At 41.9% G+C, this 17,059-nt stretch overlaps 1 protein-coding gene and 1 long non-coding RNA gene across 5 annotated transcripts in view; one reads left to right on the forward strand and one right to left on the reverse strand.

The window, feature by feature from the left end:
- Ttc28 (tetratricopeptide repeat domain 28) overlaps positions 1-17,059 on the forward strand; it is a 460,167-nt gene that overhangs the window by 213,748 nt on the left and 229,360 nt on the right. The window lies entirely within an intron of this gene.
- Positions 2,667-7,301, reverse strand: LOC126488533 (uncharacterized). 2 transcript variants are annotated; one of them, XR_007588733.1, is made up of 3 exons: positions 7,113-7,301; positions 4,898-5,054; positions 2,667-3,603 (listed from the first exon to the last, which is right to left on the reverse strand). It is a non-coding gene; the product is annotated as an uncharacterized lncRNA (long non-coding RNA). The 2 variants fall into 2 exon arrangements; XR_007588732.1 differs by having other exon boundaries at positions 2,667-3,606.

The raw sequence follows: 17,059 nt of genomic DNA on the forward strand, positions 1-17,059 counted from the left end.
CTGCTCCCCAGTAAATCTCAAAGGTTAAATGAGACCATGCGCGTGCCACAGCCTATCTGAGGCAGCATCTGCCATTTGCTAGCATTTATTCCCTTTTTTTCATACGCTCTATCTCATCACCAGCTCTCACCCTGAGAATTAAATAAGGACTCAGACTCTTGTGAGTGTAAGAAATCCTTTGCTTTGAATGGTGGCTTTTTTCTAAAGAAAGATGAATTCCTATTTGTTTTAAATATTTTAATATGATTTTGTTTGAAATGAAGAGGATGGACTATGTAACCGCTCAAAATTTAAAGCCCAGTAGTTTTATGATTCTTTATTGCTTTGACAAAACCAGTAGGGCCTTCCTTTCTAAAGGGTTTTGGTTTTTGGTGAAAGGCTTTGAAGACAGACAACTCTGCACTTTGTAAGGAGCCTTTCTTGTTTTTGTAACCAGAACATTCATGTTTTAGTGATGATGTTTCCTCCTAAAAATAAAAACAACTGAAAATGAGTTTCTTTGCCAAACTCTCAAAGCTGCTTTGCCTTAGGCACAACAGGTCCATAAAAGGTCATTCCAGGCAGCTTGGCCACTAGCTTCCTTTGCTCCCAAGGATAGGGACTGAGAAAGGGTGGCTTGGGAACGAGAAAGACCTGGCTAAAATGTTGGCTAGTCTCACATGCTGGAAAGGGAGTTCAGGGGCTAGCATTAGCATGTTGGCAACAGTGGTTTTCCTTCCTTCCTGTGAGTTTTATTTTGGGATCTACCTTTGAAAGTTCTGTTAACTAGAACTTTATTGGCTGTAGCATGACATTTTTCCTTTGTGATCCCAAATATTTGTGGCTTTTGTGGGTTTTTCTTTTTAATTTCAGTTCCCGTGATATTAAGACCAGCTGGTTAAAGTTATTTATTTTGATGCAGAAAGGTATTATGACTAAACCACACTGAATAAAATTCAGTCATGAAGGTGACAGGATGCAGGGGAATAAGGCCTTTCACGTCAGAAAAGAGTTCACACACGTCCTTGTTTCAGGAGTGGGGAAGGAGCTATAGGTAGGTGGCTCAATCTCCTAAGCACCACCCTGTTGGAGACCAGCTTCGGCAAAAACACCACTTTCCAGGGTAGGGGATGGGAATTAGAAAACAAGTAAAGAGGATGAAGACAGCAGCGAAAATAATAAAACAAAAACATGAGACAGTACCAGGAGGGAGTTCCAGTGAATAAAGAAATTCACACGCGTTTAGGCTGCTTCGTGAAGGTGTCCTCATGTTAGTCTGCCATTTATCATTCCCTTTCCTCCCCTAGTTTATAAAAGATTGGCATGCTCTCTGGTTTCTTAGGAGCACACAGTCTGGGCAGCAGCACTGGGGGTGAGAGAAGCGTGGCCAGGGAGGTCCATCTTCCCCTGGGAAACGTCCCTGTTCCTGTGGTGGGCTCTACCTTGATATATGCTGTAGAATTAGGGCAGGATTTGGAGAGATGGCTCAGTGGTTGGAGCACTAGCTGCCCTTCCAGAGGATCCAGAGTAACACCCAGCAGCTGCCTGGTGATTCCCACCTGTCTGTCACTCCAGTCCCAGGAGATCTGATGCCCTCTTGTAGCCTCTGTAGCACTAGGCATGTACGTGAAAACATGTAGCAAAACACTCATGTGGAAAAAGTAAATGAAAGAATTTAAAAAAGAACTTCTATGATTATCAAATAGTTGGTATCGGGGAGTGAATGGAGTGGTTAATGACTGTCAGAATAGTTTTTACTTCAAACAATCAGAAGGCCAAGCGGCTATTTTCAGGCATATTTCCAAGCATGCCAAAGCTTTCCTACAATTGATGCTTGCAAGTTCTTGGATATCACCGTTCAGTATCAGCTAAAAGGTTTTTGTGGAATCTTTTTGTTTTTCCATTTCATACTTTTCAAACATATTTTAAAAAAATCTTGAAATGAGATTCTTTGAATCAGGCATCTGTGCATCTTCACTGCTGGTGTGGCCATGGCTCTTCTTCAAGACTCAGCTTGAATATGGCCTGATTTCTGCATCATGCTGGGAGATGTCACTCTAGATGTCATTGCTAGATCTTGATCAAAGGATTGGTACATGTACAGTGACCATGGACTATCACAGGCATAACCAGATGCCAGTGATGAGTAGTGAGGGTGCTTTAAAATGGTAAGTGACATTTGTTGCTATTGGAATCTATGGTATTGCTAAAGGATACAGTAAATGCATACCTAAGTGGTTATCTTTATACGTAAACAGTAGCATGCATTTAATGTTGAAACAAACATTCCTCTTCTTATCCTTTCTCTAAACTCTCACAGAAATTTAAAATACTAAAATATTACATTAATATTTTATGAATTAAATTATTAGTAAAATAAATAGAAGCTACTTTTATACCTACCTTGGAAAGCTGAAGAGCGCCTGTCTCTGACATGTGTGACATGTAACTCAGTGGAAATGTTGGTATAAAAACAACAGGCTTATGTACATGGTCATAGATGCTTGTGCATGCTCCTGTGCCTGTTGGGTCAGGGGGGGGGTCATGCAAAGATTGGGACAGACCACCAAAGTCTAATAAACGAGAAGCAAACTTTATTTTAGAAACAAGAATTCAGGGGAAAAAAAAATCTCCATGGGGCACAAAAAGCTTATCAGCTAGTTGAGATCATAGCCAGAGATGGATTTTGTTAGGCTTGTGGCAAAAAGCCGGTTTCTGAACCCACCTTTTTATAGTAGGGGCACCAAGCATTAGATCTAAACAAAGGAATTTTGAGGTAAAACTCAGATACAGATTGCCTTACTTTACAATCTCCATTAACAGAGTTTTCAGTTAAACTAGTGTTTGGACTTAATCTGTTGTCTTCCTGGTACTTTTAGGTGGTGTTTACTGAAGCCCTGTGCTCTCCCCTTTGATGCTGCCAGTTTCACAGAGCAGGGATAGTGCATAACCCAGAGGTCATGTATCTATCTCCTAAAAGTTGACTCAGCTCATACCTGTAGGCTAGCTCTCAGTGTGCAGAGATGCTATGGCCTTGTAAGTAGAGCTATGGGTTGTAAAGCGAAATAACCCACTGTTAATAGGTCATCCTGAAGCTGCAGAGAAAGCTGCTGACAGTTTGTTCTCATTCTCCTAGACTTTATATTTCTTTATTTCTACATTCTTATTTTTGGAATCTACATTTTTATATTTTTATTCTTGGACCCTTCATTCCCTCCTTGGATTTGTAACTTGAATCAAATCTTTGATTTGTTTTTGATTAAAGTCTCTGACTTGGCCTTTCTTCAGCCTAGTTTGGGGACAGGGACGATGTATTCTTTTCTGTAACTGCTTCAAGCTGAAAAGGGGTGTAGATGTTCAGGGCCCAGGAAGCTGGAAGGCCAGTCAAAGGTAAGGGGGAATAGTGGGCAGTGTGCAGATGTTCAGGGCCCAGGAAGCTGGAAGGCCAGTCAAAGGTAAAGAGGGAATAGTGGGCAGTGTGCAAGAGGATCTGATTTGACCCAGTTGGAGAGAAGCTGCGTTCTTGTCAGCTGGATCGGTCCATGTCAGCTTTTAGCAATTGCTGAGCTCATGGGCTGTGTTCAGCAGCTGATGCCTGGATGTGTCTGTCAGCCAAATGGAACCCTGCTAGGACAGATATAGATCAGAGAGAAGAATTAAATTTAAGAATTTAAAGGAAAAATTACAATTGAAACTTTCAGGGAAGGGGCAACGTCTCAAGACAGGAGAGGGAGAGAAACATCCTTAGGAACAGACAGGTAGGGAACTTTAGGTTGTACTTTTCTGGAGTCCTTTTGATCTGTGAGAAGTAGATTTAAGTCTCAGGACTTTTTTGGTTCTCCGAAGCTTACATGAATTTTTAGGGTTATAAAAAGATATAAGTTTTAGACATATTAGCATTCCCCTGTGTATAATCTGTGCTGATATTTACATTGCAGAAATGCAGTAGACTCGTGCCAGAAATGAATCTGGTTGAAAACATGAACATTTCTTTATCCAGAAGGCTGTGGCCCATGTTTTCTGCACAATGAAAGCATCTCTGAGGTCTACAGTTAGGAAACAACCAAAGCGATTTGAAATCTCGAGCTTGTGGCTATGATGATCGTGGTAGTTCTCTGCCAGAGCTCGGTTAATAGCTTATCAGAATTTTGCCAGTTAACATTAAGACTATGAAATTTTGGAGTCCTAAATATAACAACAGAGAAATATATAATGAGAGAAATCTGAAACATGCTTTATTCTTTTAAACATCTCAAATCATTTTTTTCTTTTATCAATATTTAAGCCTTCTTATCCTCAGACCTTAATAACTTGCATTTACACATCTTAAGTCATTTTTTGTACTCTGAAACATTTTTATTTACATACCTTAAATCACCTTTTTTGCACATCTTAAAACACTTTCTTAGACCCTCAAACTCTTATAGATCCTCACATCTCAAGCTTTGCATCGTAAAACAACTTTTATTTACTTTACTGGTAGGTATGGGTCACTGACCACTGAGAGCAGTCACTGTAGAGTTCCTTTAAACAAAGGAATGGTAAGAAGTTATACTGAAATCTGTTTCGTGAGTTTATTTCTCCCCCCCCTCTCTGTCTGGTAGTAAGGTGAAATGTGTGTAAACTTTGTATTGGCTGAATATTGACCTGAATATTCCAGAGAACTGAGAAGGCAGCGGAAGCCTTGGTTGCTGCTTTTAAGTTGTCAAATCAGAGTTCTGAGAGAAATCAATTTTATCTGAGTTATTGATTTAAAAAATGACAGAGGCTTCCTTGCTGGCTGCCTAGACAGCTACCCCAGGATCCTCATGGTCGTTGAGGGCAGGTGATAGGGCAATATCCTTCTTCAGGCTGGCAGAGGTCCCAGAAGATCCCACAGGCTTCTGTGGAGTAAGGACTCATGGGAGGACCAGCCTACCTTTTCATCTGAAGAGAGTCTTGGCAGTAGTTGAGGTGAAAGGCAGGTTTTCCAAGTGGATAGGGCTGCCACTTTTGAGCCAGTTTTGAGTAGATATCTTCTGTGCCCATCTGTCTTCTTTGGAAGTAGAGGAGCTGTCTGGAGCTGGCATGTCTCTCTATTATAAAAAACTTTTTAGTAAAACATTTAAATGCCATTTTCTGTCAATCTCTGAGCATTTGAGGACTGTCTGTCCATTAGCTATATCTGTGCCACAAGTTTTCTGCCCTAAGCATACAAGGGACTAGGTAAGGCTTATCTCTGCAATCAATCCTATCAGTACTTAGCATTACTATGACCAACAGCTTGTCATTTATAAGTTGACTCTTAGCTTGTATTTTTTAACAGTCTATAACGTGTTAGCAGCTTTTATAAGACTAGGACTTTATATTACATTCCTGTCAGATTTAGTCAATAATGATTTTGAATTGAAGCTCTTTTAGTATCAAAATATAACTTTAATCGTAGATGATGAGTTTAGTAAAGAAATTAAGATAACCATTCTTTGGGTAATAGCAGAACAAGTTTGTACCAAACTGAGACTGTTTCCTGAGAAGGCAAAGAAAAGCGATTATATCAGACTCAGTAACCAGAACATTCAGAGGGTAATTTTAAGTTTGGGCAGTCAGTAAGGGCTGCAGTCATGATTAACTTATACATTTAGTGGCCGTATTTATGCGTTTAAAGCAGACAAAACTTTTCTTCCTTTCTTTTTAAGCTGAATTTTAGGTAGGGGAGGGGCTGCAGGCCGTTTGCACTTTCCTGGTGGGTCTGCTCCAGCAGCTGCCCTGCTCTGGTGTTTCCCACTGTGCCACTTTGGAGCATGTGCCATTTTGTGTGAGCAAAACCAATTATCATCAGGGAGAAGTGGCTGGCAGTGGACATCCTTGGTGTCTGGCCTTGTAGTCGCCTCTGCTTGCCTCTGCCCTCCTGGCTCCTCCTTGGCATTCGCGCCTGGGACTGCAGTACCTGTGGGGGAGGGGTGGTCCTCTCTCTGGCTGCCAGCAGTGCTACACAGGTCTACTGTTAGATTCCTGAAATCCTGGGAGTGGGAGAATAGGATCTGAAAGGACCTGAGACTCAGAGGAACCTCTGGGTATAAGGATTGATAACCCTTTAAGTCTCTTGCAGGGCTTCGTCAAAGACAGTTGAGAAATTTTTGACTCCTTGTGGCAGGAGAGTCCTGGTGTGCTGACCACTGAAGCCCCAGTCTTGGCTGTGCCATTCGAAGGCAAAAAGCAGCTGACTCTTGGCTTTGAGAGTTAGGCTGAAGAAGGCGTCCTTAAGATCTAGAACTGAGTACACTTGAAGCTCCAGGGACGGGGAGCTCAGGAGATTATAGGGGTTGGGAATTATAACATGAATGTCTTTAACCCATTTGTTAGTCTCCCTAAGAGCTTGCATGGTTTGACAGTCACTGGTCCCTGGCTTCTTTTTTTTTTTTTTGGTCCCTGGCTTCTTAACTGGCAGAAGCGGGGTGTTCTATGGAGACTGGCCTCACCCTCAGTCCCCTGTTGAGCATTGGCTTTTCTGCCCATCCTCCTGGGATGGAGCACTGGAGTTCAGCTGTTAGAGGACATACCTCTAGAGTGAGAGTCTGTGAGAAGAGCCTGTGTTCTTTCAGATCCAGGCATAAGGCATAGAGTTTGGACCTTGGGGAGCTCGTCACCCCTTTCCCAGTGAAATGAATTTGGGCTTTCCCAGGAGGGGGTAAGGGCATTCAGGGATAACTATGATGGAATGCCTAACTTTCTTCCCAATCCCATGGTCTGTGGTTCATGGTTGCAGGGCCATCCTTGTATCCCCTTAAACCCACATATGCTTGTCTGGTAGAGTCCCGAATTGAGTTTTTAATACTGAGTGAGCACCAGTGTCCACTAGGAAATCAAAAGGTTGCCCCTCCACCTTTAGGGTTACCCAAGGCTCAAGGAGAGGCTTCAAACCCTGTTTGCTTCAATCGTCTGGACCTGCCAGTCCAGGACTTCTTGCCCCTTCTTCCTTTGTGGGCATTGCCCATTGGCCATTTGGGACAATCTGTGTTCCCTCTGCCCATCAGGTCCCCAACTCTTATCTGCCAGTAAGACTTTTGCCAGTGCCCGAACTTGCTTATCCTCAGGTGTTTCTCTGTTGTTGTAAACCTTAGTGGCTATAGCAATGAATTCAGTCAGATTGTTACCTTTAAGTCCTTTGAGTTGCTGAAGCTTCCTCTTAATGTTTGTGGCTGCTCAGTTGATGAAAGTCAGATTGACTGCCATTTTGGTTCTCAGGAGCCTTAGACGGTGGGTTGTCTAGCCGGTGCTCGGAGAGCGCCTCGTTAATGACTGCCTCATCATTAGTGGAACCTGCTTATGGCATTCCCGCTGAATTCTATCTCTTTCTTCAGTGGTGAACATTATCTGGAGTGGTTGCTAGTAATCTCCCCCGGGTTGGGGAATGTGTAACCAGGACAGTATCTAGGAGATCTGTTAGTGCTTGGGGTTTCTCAGTAAAGGAAGGAGTTCGAAGTTTCCAGTTATACTGATCACTCACTGCTTGAAAAGGGGAAATAAACCAGGCGAGGGGTGCCGTCCTTAGCAGGAAGTCCCAAAGTGTGGAGGGGGAGAGCAAGAGTCACCCGTGGCTTCCCTGAATGAGTGTGAGTGCCAAGTGGACTCGGGAAAGAGTACTGGAGGGAGAGTGGGGAGGAGGAGGGAAGCGGAGCTCCATGGGGGAGCAGAAGGTCTTGAGTAGCTCTGGCTTTACATGGGCTGCAGCGGCTGCAGCGGCCTCCCTGAAATCCTGGAAAAGAGAAAGGAAAAGGTCCAGGGGAGACTTAGGTTTGGAAGAAACTTTTCCCATAGTTAAAATTAGTTTACACACAACCACAGCAAGAAGACTGACAACAGACAACATGGCATGAGACAGAATCGACAAGACATCGCTGTGCTCTGGGTCACATGATCCCATATCAGTTCCAAAGGTCGCATAACCACACAACCCAGTGGCCAGTGGAGGAACGGGGTGTCCCCTCATTCCCCCAGCTCTGAGATTAGAAGTGCATTTGCTAGATTTCCTTGAGCCTGCAGACTGCCCAGACACCAGAAACCAGAACCAGAAACTTACCAATTGGTAAAAACAGAATAATAAAGTTTGCCTAAAACCACAGACTGGGGTGCTCCTCAGAACCAAATTTGTGCTCCCCCTACGGGCCACCAAAGTGTTGAGTCGTGCAAAGATGGGGACAGACCACCAAAGTCTAATAAACCAGAAGCAAACTTTATTTTAGAAACAAGAAGAATCCAGGAAAAAATAAAAATTCTCCATGGGGCACAAAAAGCTTATCAGCTAGCTATGACCACAGCCAGAGATGGAATTTGTTAGGCTTGTGGCAAAAAGCCGGTTTCTGAGGGGCACCAAGCATTAGGTCTTAACAAAGGAATTTTGAGGTAAAACTCAGATACAGATTGCCTTACTTTACAATCTCCATTAACGGAGTTTTCAGTTAAACTAGTGTTTGCACTTAATCTGTTGTCTTCCTGGTACTTTTAGGTGGTGTTTATTGAAGCCCTGTGTTCTCCCCTTTGATGCTGCCAGTTTCACAGAGCAGGGATAGTGCATAACCCAGAGGTCATGTATCTATCTCCTAAAAGTTGACTCAGCTCAATCCGTAGGCTAGCTCTCAGTTTGCAGAGATGCTATGGCCTTGTAAGTAGAGCTATGGGTTGTAAAGCGAAATAACCCACTGTTAATAGTTCATCCTGAAGCTGCAGAGAAAGCTGCTGACAGTTTGTTCTCATTCTCCTAGACTTATAACTTTATATTTCTTTATTTCTACATTCTTATTTTTGAATCTACATTTTTACATTTATGTTCTCGGACCCTTCAGTGCCATCCTGCGTGTTCACCAGAGAACTCTACCGCAGAGGAGGAGTAAACAGACAGCTGTCGTCTGGCTCTGGAAGCTTTGAATGATAAATTTAATGTTCTGACCTGGGGTTTTCTTTCTAATTTCTAGTCTGTTTTGTTTTCTTTTAAAATTAAATGGTGTGTGTGTGTGTGTGTGTGAGAGAGAGAGAGAGAGAGAGAGAGAGAGAGAGAGAGAGAGAGAGAGAGAACTATACATCTTGGAGATACTTCCAGTCTTTCAGGGCATGTTATCAGTGTTTTGAACCCCTCATTCCCACAGTGTGCCTTTTTCGGCATCTCTGTGGGAAACTAGAAGCTGTCAGAGAGAGGACGTGGAAGCCCTGCTGCCGGGATGAAAGCTGTTGGTGATCTCTTGTGGCTCTAGTCGTGTCCTCACTTTTAACCTCCTTTCAGGATTGCGTGTCTCTAACCTGCTAGTCTTCATGGTGTAGCTATGCTAAGTGACAGACAGTTCCAGCATGTTCTCTTGGCTTCACCTACCTGGATAATTATGGTAAATGGCGTCAACTCCAAATATAAGCTCGACTGGTGCTCATGTACCACTTACATTTGGTTTGTGTACTTATGTCTGTATGTTTGCCCAGCTGTGTACCTTTTTGTGCATCATGTACTTGAAATCACAACTAATTTGTAAATATTACTTTGTCATTATTTATCTGCAATGTTTGTAACTAATTGACTACTCCAATAGACTTAGGCTAAATATAAGTGGCCTCAGGAATTCTAAATTTTCTAAAATTGTGTGTCTATAAAATTATGTCAAGAGGCAAGCAAAACTGCATTCAGTGTTTTCTGGGTGATGGTATTAAGGGGTAAATTTACTTAATTTCCTTTTTGTTTTGTATTTTTACTAAATTTCCAAGAGTGAGCATATATTCTCTAGTTAGATAATACACATATTTAAAATATAATATGGAGTTAATTTCTAAAACATTTAGAATTCATTTATTCTGTCCTCTAGGTGAGAAATACGATGCTAGCACAAACACTTCCGATTCAGAATCTCACACCTGAGTATGAACTAATTTTGCGATCGCCTTCGACCATTATGGCTGTGTGTTAATTGTTCACCAGACCTGGTTTTCTAGGCAGAGCCGTGTGCAGCAGTTGGGGAGCAGCAGCGCTCATGACGCTAGCTTTTATAAACCAGAATGCACAAAGTTTTCATTGAAATTTTAAATCATATTCATAATACAACATACATTAGAGTTTTTAACATTAAATTTTGTTTTTCATATAGCTGAGTTAGTGTAAAATCCTGTAATAAAATGATCAAGATGTCTGAGATGTCAAAATAAGTAAGAAACATTGCACATTATTGTGAACTGATGTCTTGTAGGGTTGTCAGCTGATGAGAACCCGATCGAGTCAGAACCTTGCGGGTTCAGAGGCTTATTACCCCTAATAGCCCACCAGGTAGCCTTCGGGAGGGGCCTTTACTGTAGCCTCCTCAGTGGCCTTCAGCTTTGTCCCTCACCTGTTCTGCAGCTGTGAAAAGTCTGGAAACTCTTACCATGGGGGATTGTGTGTGTGTTCCTGGGTCAAGGTCTTCCTTTGAGGTGAGAGCCGTGTTTTTGTGTCAACATGATTATGATTTTACAGCAAACTGAGTTTTTCTTACTCTTTTGCTGTGATGTACTGGCCTCCAAATGCCCTCAGTTGTTGTTGCGTTGTCTTCCGCTCACCGTAATTGGTCTGTTGAACTTGGATCCTTCTGGCCTTGATAACAGATGTGTCCTCAGGTCCTTGGGTTGTTCCAGGGTTTTCAAAGAGGTCAGGAGACTTTAAGATATTTTCTCTTCTAGGACTTATTAATGCTGGCAAAGGGTATCAGAGCAATAAACGTGGTGTTTTCAGAGGGCTCAGTAACTCTACAGACTTGTTTTTGTCTTTGGTCACACCCTACAGAGGACTGTAACTGCAGGCCTCTTGTCAGGTGCACCTGTATGCATAAATCAATTTTGACATTTTCTGTAGTTTAATGATAATATGACTTGTTAATAATTACTGTAGTAACTCCCAATTAAAGAGAATTGTGACTCAGATCAGATGCCTTCCAATTAGTACTTTGTCATTTTACATCACCAGAAAATGGTGCGTGCCGAGTTAAAGAAGAGTTCCATTTGGCAGTAGGTGCTTCATTAGCACGTGGGAAGAGTGGCTCACACCCTTTCCTATGCTTTCATTAAAGGGAAGGTCTCCTGTTCAATATTTGAGGTGAGGGGAGATGGTGACGGCAGCTCTCCTGTTCAATATTGGGGGTGTGTGTGGCAGATCTCCTGTTCAGTACTTTGTGCTAGGTTTGCTTCTCTCGGAGTCCGATGTTTGAAAAACAGGAAAAAGCTGATGCTGAGGAGCGATCTGTTCGCAGTGGTAGTGTAGTCATTGGGGAGAGTGTGAGGTTCAGCAGTTGCTCACTGTGTGAATAATAAAGGCAAAGAAGATTGTATTTTACACAACAGGTCCTCACAACGCTGTCGCTGTACAGACCCTTCAGGGGTCACCTGACTCACCCGCTTTAGAGATGATGGAACTGGGGTTCAGGTCAGGGACAGCTCAAGGTTTTCTTACCCCTTGTCCAGTGCCAGCAGGGGGTTAGGCCTAGCATTCTGCCGGAAATGTGATTATACATAACTGAGGTTAGCAAGTGCAGTGATCCCCTTAGATTTGTCAAAAGCTTAGATTTGTTACAAAATTGTGCCAGAGAATTTTGACTTAACTAGTGTCCCATGGTTAACAAAGCAAAGAGTGGATAAGCGCCAGGTTTGGAAGGAGGAATCCAAGTGCAGTGTGATAGACGTCGTTGGGAATTGGGCTAGAACTGCTCAAGGAGATGTGTTAGGGACATAGCAGAGCCATGAGCCTAACAGTTCCTCTCCATAGAGAAGTCACTCCCTGACATGGCAGGGCCAAGGGGCGTCTTTACCCCAGCACTGAGAATGCTGTGATGGGCGACAGCCAGAAAGAGGAGTTGGTCAGTGGATGTTCTCCTGCCTCGTGCCTTTCTAGTACAGAGGGTGCTGGTGATATATGGACTAGTTCTGTCTAGCTTGCGATGAGAAGCTCTCCCTCCCCAGAGAGAACAGCAGGACCTGCAAGAATCCCAGACTCCCCTTTCGCTTTTATTACAAAGTATATTTACAGTTATTTGTTTTATGCGGTTTAAAAATATTCAGATTGCTTAAAATAAGCAAAAGAAATTGTAAATGATTTTCAAGTAGACTAAATTGTCTCTTGTAAAATCATTTTATTTCTGTTTGCGTTGGCTCTGCCTATTGCACTTAAATATTTCTCAGAGAAGGACCTTTTCTGATCTGTGGTCTCCTTAGCAAATGCAATCAGGGTAGCATTTGAATTCAAATGTGTGTGTTTTTACATTTAAATTGCTGTTCTCTGCTGTAGGAAGAGCTCATGCAAGCCATCCATAGTTCATAAGGGTGGATTCTTGTGGTGAAATTAGAGGCCATTAGAACTATTGGTCTTATTTCCAACTGGATTAGTTGACTGCCTGTTAAGGTTCAGAGCATATTGATCAATAGGCATTTATTATCCCAGCCATAATGACACAATGGTTTCCATTAACTTCTGGAGTTTATGGAAATAAAAAAGGTCTTGCAAAGAAAATGGTTACATTTAATTATGAGGATTAATTAGGCATTTAAATGTGAATGTAAAGTAAGTTTTAAAAACAAGTTTTTCTTTTTCATTGCTGTGCGCCAGCGTGCTGTAGGGTGTGAAGATTGTTGTTGTCTGGGTCTTCTGCTTCACCGGTGCAGGCACTGAAATTACTGACTCAGGCTTCCAGAGGGTACTCACCTGCCAGTGTCACATGGTATATGGTCATTTAACGTTTTCCATTAGTCATAATCTGGATTGTGCTGGGAATGATCACTCCGACTACTATCTGTATTTATTTTAATATATTGGAATATTAAACATACTCTTCAGAGAGCTTCAGAAAGTGATTTGACTATTTTTCCCCCTAAGGACTTTAAAGCGAGATATTCTGAACGCACACTGTACCACTTTTGTATTTGTATTTAATTATGGCCACAGCCTGATAATGAAGGACTCCTTCCTTCGTGAGCTGTCAGTTTAACTGGAGGCCTTGTGCATCAGCTTTGAACTTGCCATGCTTAAACATGTCTGTTCGGAGCTAAGTTTGAAGACCTTTTTAAAATTAATGTGTCCTGAAAGGATGTGGAGAGTATGACAGATTATGAAGTGGAACCTACTTTTTAAGCATCTGGGATTCTATTACATTAAACATTGATGTGTGAGCCCTGAATATTCATCTCTCGGAGCGTTTGAACTGATGCTGGCGAATCAGCTTCCTGTCTGCAGAAGACTCATTTGCAAGTGTCAACCTGTATCCATCCCAAACAGCTTGAAATGAGTTTCGTCATTTGTTTCAAAAGTATACTTTCTCTTTGTTGTCTAGGTTCTCTGGGTTTGTGAATTGTAGGCTGTTTTTTTTTCCTTTATGTCTAAAATCCACTTATAAGTGAGTACATATGATGATGTTTGTCTTTCTGGGTCTGGGTTACCTCACTCAATATGATGTTTTGTAGATCCATCCATTTGCCTGCAGATTTCAAGATGTCATTATGATGGGTATTGAAGAAACTCCTTATGGAGTTTGCTGTCATTGTGGCAAAATTAGCAATTTGGGCAAGAATTGATTGCTTGACAGTATACTTATAAACTGAACATGCAGGACCCCGTCAGGAATCATTGAACTTTGTCAGACTGAAAAGGCTGGGATGGTTCTTCAGGGCTCATGCTTCACAGAAGAAACTGCCAGACATTCTGCAGGCCACAGAAGAAAGTGACTGATAAACTGCTAGTATGGGTGGGAAGCCTTTCAAATTTCCTGCTTCATGGAAAAGTCTGTCAGATATTATGGGCCTGTGGTCTGAAGATAGGTGCTCCAACATTGCAAAGGAACTGTGAGTGACTGTCCAGGCAGTCAGACGTCTAAAGTTTTTAGAAGTCATTTGCAATGCACTTTTTGTTTATTTAGATAATATTATATCCTTCTGGTGCCTTTGATGGAGTTGAAGACTGGATATAGTTGCAGTTTTTCTTAGCTATGATAGCAAGTAAGTTAGGTATAAAATTTTTGGATTTGCTAAGGTAGTATAGAAGATGGAGTATTTTCTTTAAGTTTACCAGACACAAATGAATTGGAATTCAGTACACTGTGAATTCTATCTTTACTTGATAATTTGTTCTTCTTGTGTAAGTCTTACTATGTTAAAGTTAAAACTTTTTATTTTTGTTTAGAAATAAAAAGGGGAAATGTTGGGGAATATTAAAAAGCAAAATGAAAGTTTCCAAAGTTGGTGCAGCTGAGTGTCATTTGCGTTTCCTCAGGACCAGTCAGAATCTGCCTTGTTGACATCAGTGTGGGTGGTTTCTTTCCAAGGGCCGTGAATTGTTTTCAAGCTCAGGGCTTTATGGGCAAAGCGCTGTGGTTAAATTCATATCTGTTCTGGTTAGGGAGCTTGGCCAGCCACAGAAAAGATGTAAATGTGGATTTTCTCCCTCTGGGTTTTGATGTTAAAGGAAAGGGACAGAGAACTGAGAGTGTGAAAGGCAGTGTTTAGGCAGTGAACATGAAAGTGTTGCACACACATCCAGGGGAGGCTGAGCCGGAGTTCACAAGTGAGACCTCACACTGCTTTTCGGCTGAGCACTACCTTGGAGCGTCTCATCTCTGCCACCTAGTTCATCAGTAATTGGATGTACAGGCTGCGCAGGTCTCAGCTCTGCGCTACAGGGTCTTGTGGTCATGGAATAGAGTCCTTCTCTGGAGCTGCTGCTGTGGCCTCAGACAAGTGGCTCTAGGCTCACCTTTGTTTTGTTTACTGACAGCTTGTCACCTTTGTCAGTCCTAGTTCCCGGATCCTTTTACCTTTAAAGGAAGGCAGAACAATCTGTCGTACAGGATTTTTAAAACTCAGTAAGATTGCTTATGTGAGAGTGCTTAACAAAGAACCTAATAAAATAGGTTCCACTCCTTCTCCTTCACAGTGACTCAGGGAGGAGCCACTGTGAACTGGCTACCCAAACAAACCACAACCAGCCACTGGAGACACACAGACCCTCGAAAACAACTGACTTCAGGAGGCATTCTTAGGAGAATTGTTTCCTGCAAGCTGGAGAAAACCCATCTGAATTCACACCTGCACTTGTTCTTAAGTTGCTCCCAGAAAGCTCTGTCATTAACACGCAGTTTACACAGGTCTCTTTCCACTACGATACACGAGACTTGTAATGCTGCGTTCCTTTAACTCTGTGCAGCTGTGATTCTTTGCCTGTCTACAACACCCGATGGTCTAATAAAGAGCTGAACGGCCAATAGCGAGGCAGGATAGAGGGATAGATGGGGCTGGCAGGCAGAGAGAATAAATAGAAGGAGGACCAAGAGCAAGGAGCATTGAAATAACAAGGAGAGGAGGACACCAAGGGCAGCCACCCAGCCACCCAGCCAGCTATGGAGCAAGAAGAAAAGTAATATATACACAAACACAGAAAGATAAAAGCCTAGAGGCATATGGTAGTCAGGATAATTTAAGAAAAGCTGGCAAGAAACAACTAAGCCAAACTAAGGCTGGGCATTAATAACTAGAATAAGCCTCTGCGTGTGATTCTTTTGGGAGCTGGGTGGTGGGCCCCTCAAAACACCAAAAGAGTAAAATATCCTACCACTGTTCAGTAATTACTTAAATTTATAAGCACAATCTGTGAATAGCAGGATTAACTGTACACAGTTCTATACCTCCTTTTTTTCTTCTTTTCATGTGTATATGTGTGTTGTTATGTTTAGGCACACATGTGTATGCAGGTACATTTGGAGGCCCAAGGTGGATGCTGGCCATCTCCCTCCAGCCTTACTCTTTGAGGCTGTGTCTCTCAGTCAAACTCAGAGTTCGTTCATGCAGCTAATCTCACTAGCCAGCTTGCTCTGGGGATCCAGTAGCTATCATCTGAGGTTTGGATTACAGGAAGACTACCTGCTTCACCTGGCATTCGGATGGGCTGTTAGGATCTGCACTCTGTCTCTGGTTTGTATGACAAGTGCTTAACCATTGAGACAGACCTTACTTTTTAATTCATTATTTTTTAAAAAATAGTGTATTATTTATTTATTTGACTTTATTTTATGTTCATTGGCACCAGATCCCCTGGAACTGGAGTTACAGACAGTTGTGAGCTGCCATGGGGGTGCTGGTGAAGCCGAACGTGTCAGATGGGGGGGGCACAAATAAAGGAATCCCATGCTAGCTCCTAATATGGTAGAATAAGGTTTTTAAAATTTCTTAATTAATTAATTAAAAAGAGAACTCACAGATCACAACGAGGAAACAGGAACGGAATGCAACATCCAGGTGTGGCGAGTAGGGGGCGAGAGGATGAGTGGCCAGTCCCGTGGGTCTTTTGGTAGCCACAGCCATACCCAGTCTGATCCAGCGTCTCAAAGGCTGTTGGCTGAAGGAGGTTCCCCATCACCTCCCCCTTTTGTCTAAATAAGAGAGTTTCAAACTCAATACAAAACTATATACAATAAGAACAAACATTAAGTATAAAAATTAGAATTACAACCAGCTTAAATAATATTAAGCAAGAAACATATGTTAAGTGTTTTAATAATAATAATAAGTGTGACAAACATGGATGACGATTGACCTGTAATACCTGTAAACTTAAAGACTAAGACTTCATATTAGAATATTAAACAATCTTTAAACACCTGTGCAACCAATGAGGACAGTGACCTCGAAAGGTAATCAGTGTATAAGTATTTTGATCAGAGGTAGAAATGTATAGTGCAGTATGGTAAATATGTCCTCAACTTATGTCAGTATACAAAATGTCTTAAACAGAGGTAGAAACATGGATGCATACAATCTGACAAAATAACTTTGCATAGGTGTACAAATATTGTAAACAGAAATAGGATATTCAATATAATAAATATAATTTGAATTTGTATCAATACATAAGAATCTATGCCAATATAAATTGTCTATAAATAATAGCTCACAAATATTGACTCTATTACTCACTGTTATTATTAATGTGAGTAAGCTCACACTATCTACCTATTATCTCATTCGATTTCCCTTTTTAAAAAAAGAGATCCCTGAGTGTACATACTTTCCACCCCAACCCTTTACCAGTTATAATCAAACCCTAACTGATGTCCCTAAC

This window comes from Alexandromys fortis, unplaced genomic scaffold, assembly GCF_014885135.2.
Source record: "Alexandromys fortis isolate MF-2015 unplaced genomic scaffold, M_Fortis_MF-2015_v1.1 scaffold_193, whole genome shotgun sequence".
Lineage (NCBI taxonomy): Eukaryota > Metazoa > Chordata > Mammalia > Rodentia > Cricetidae > Alexandromys > Alexandromys fortis.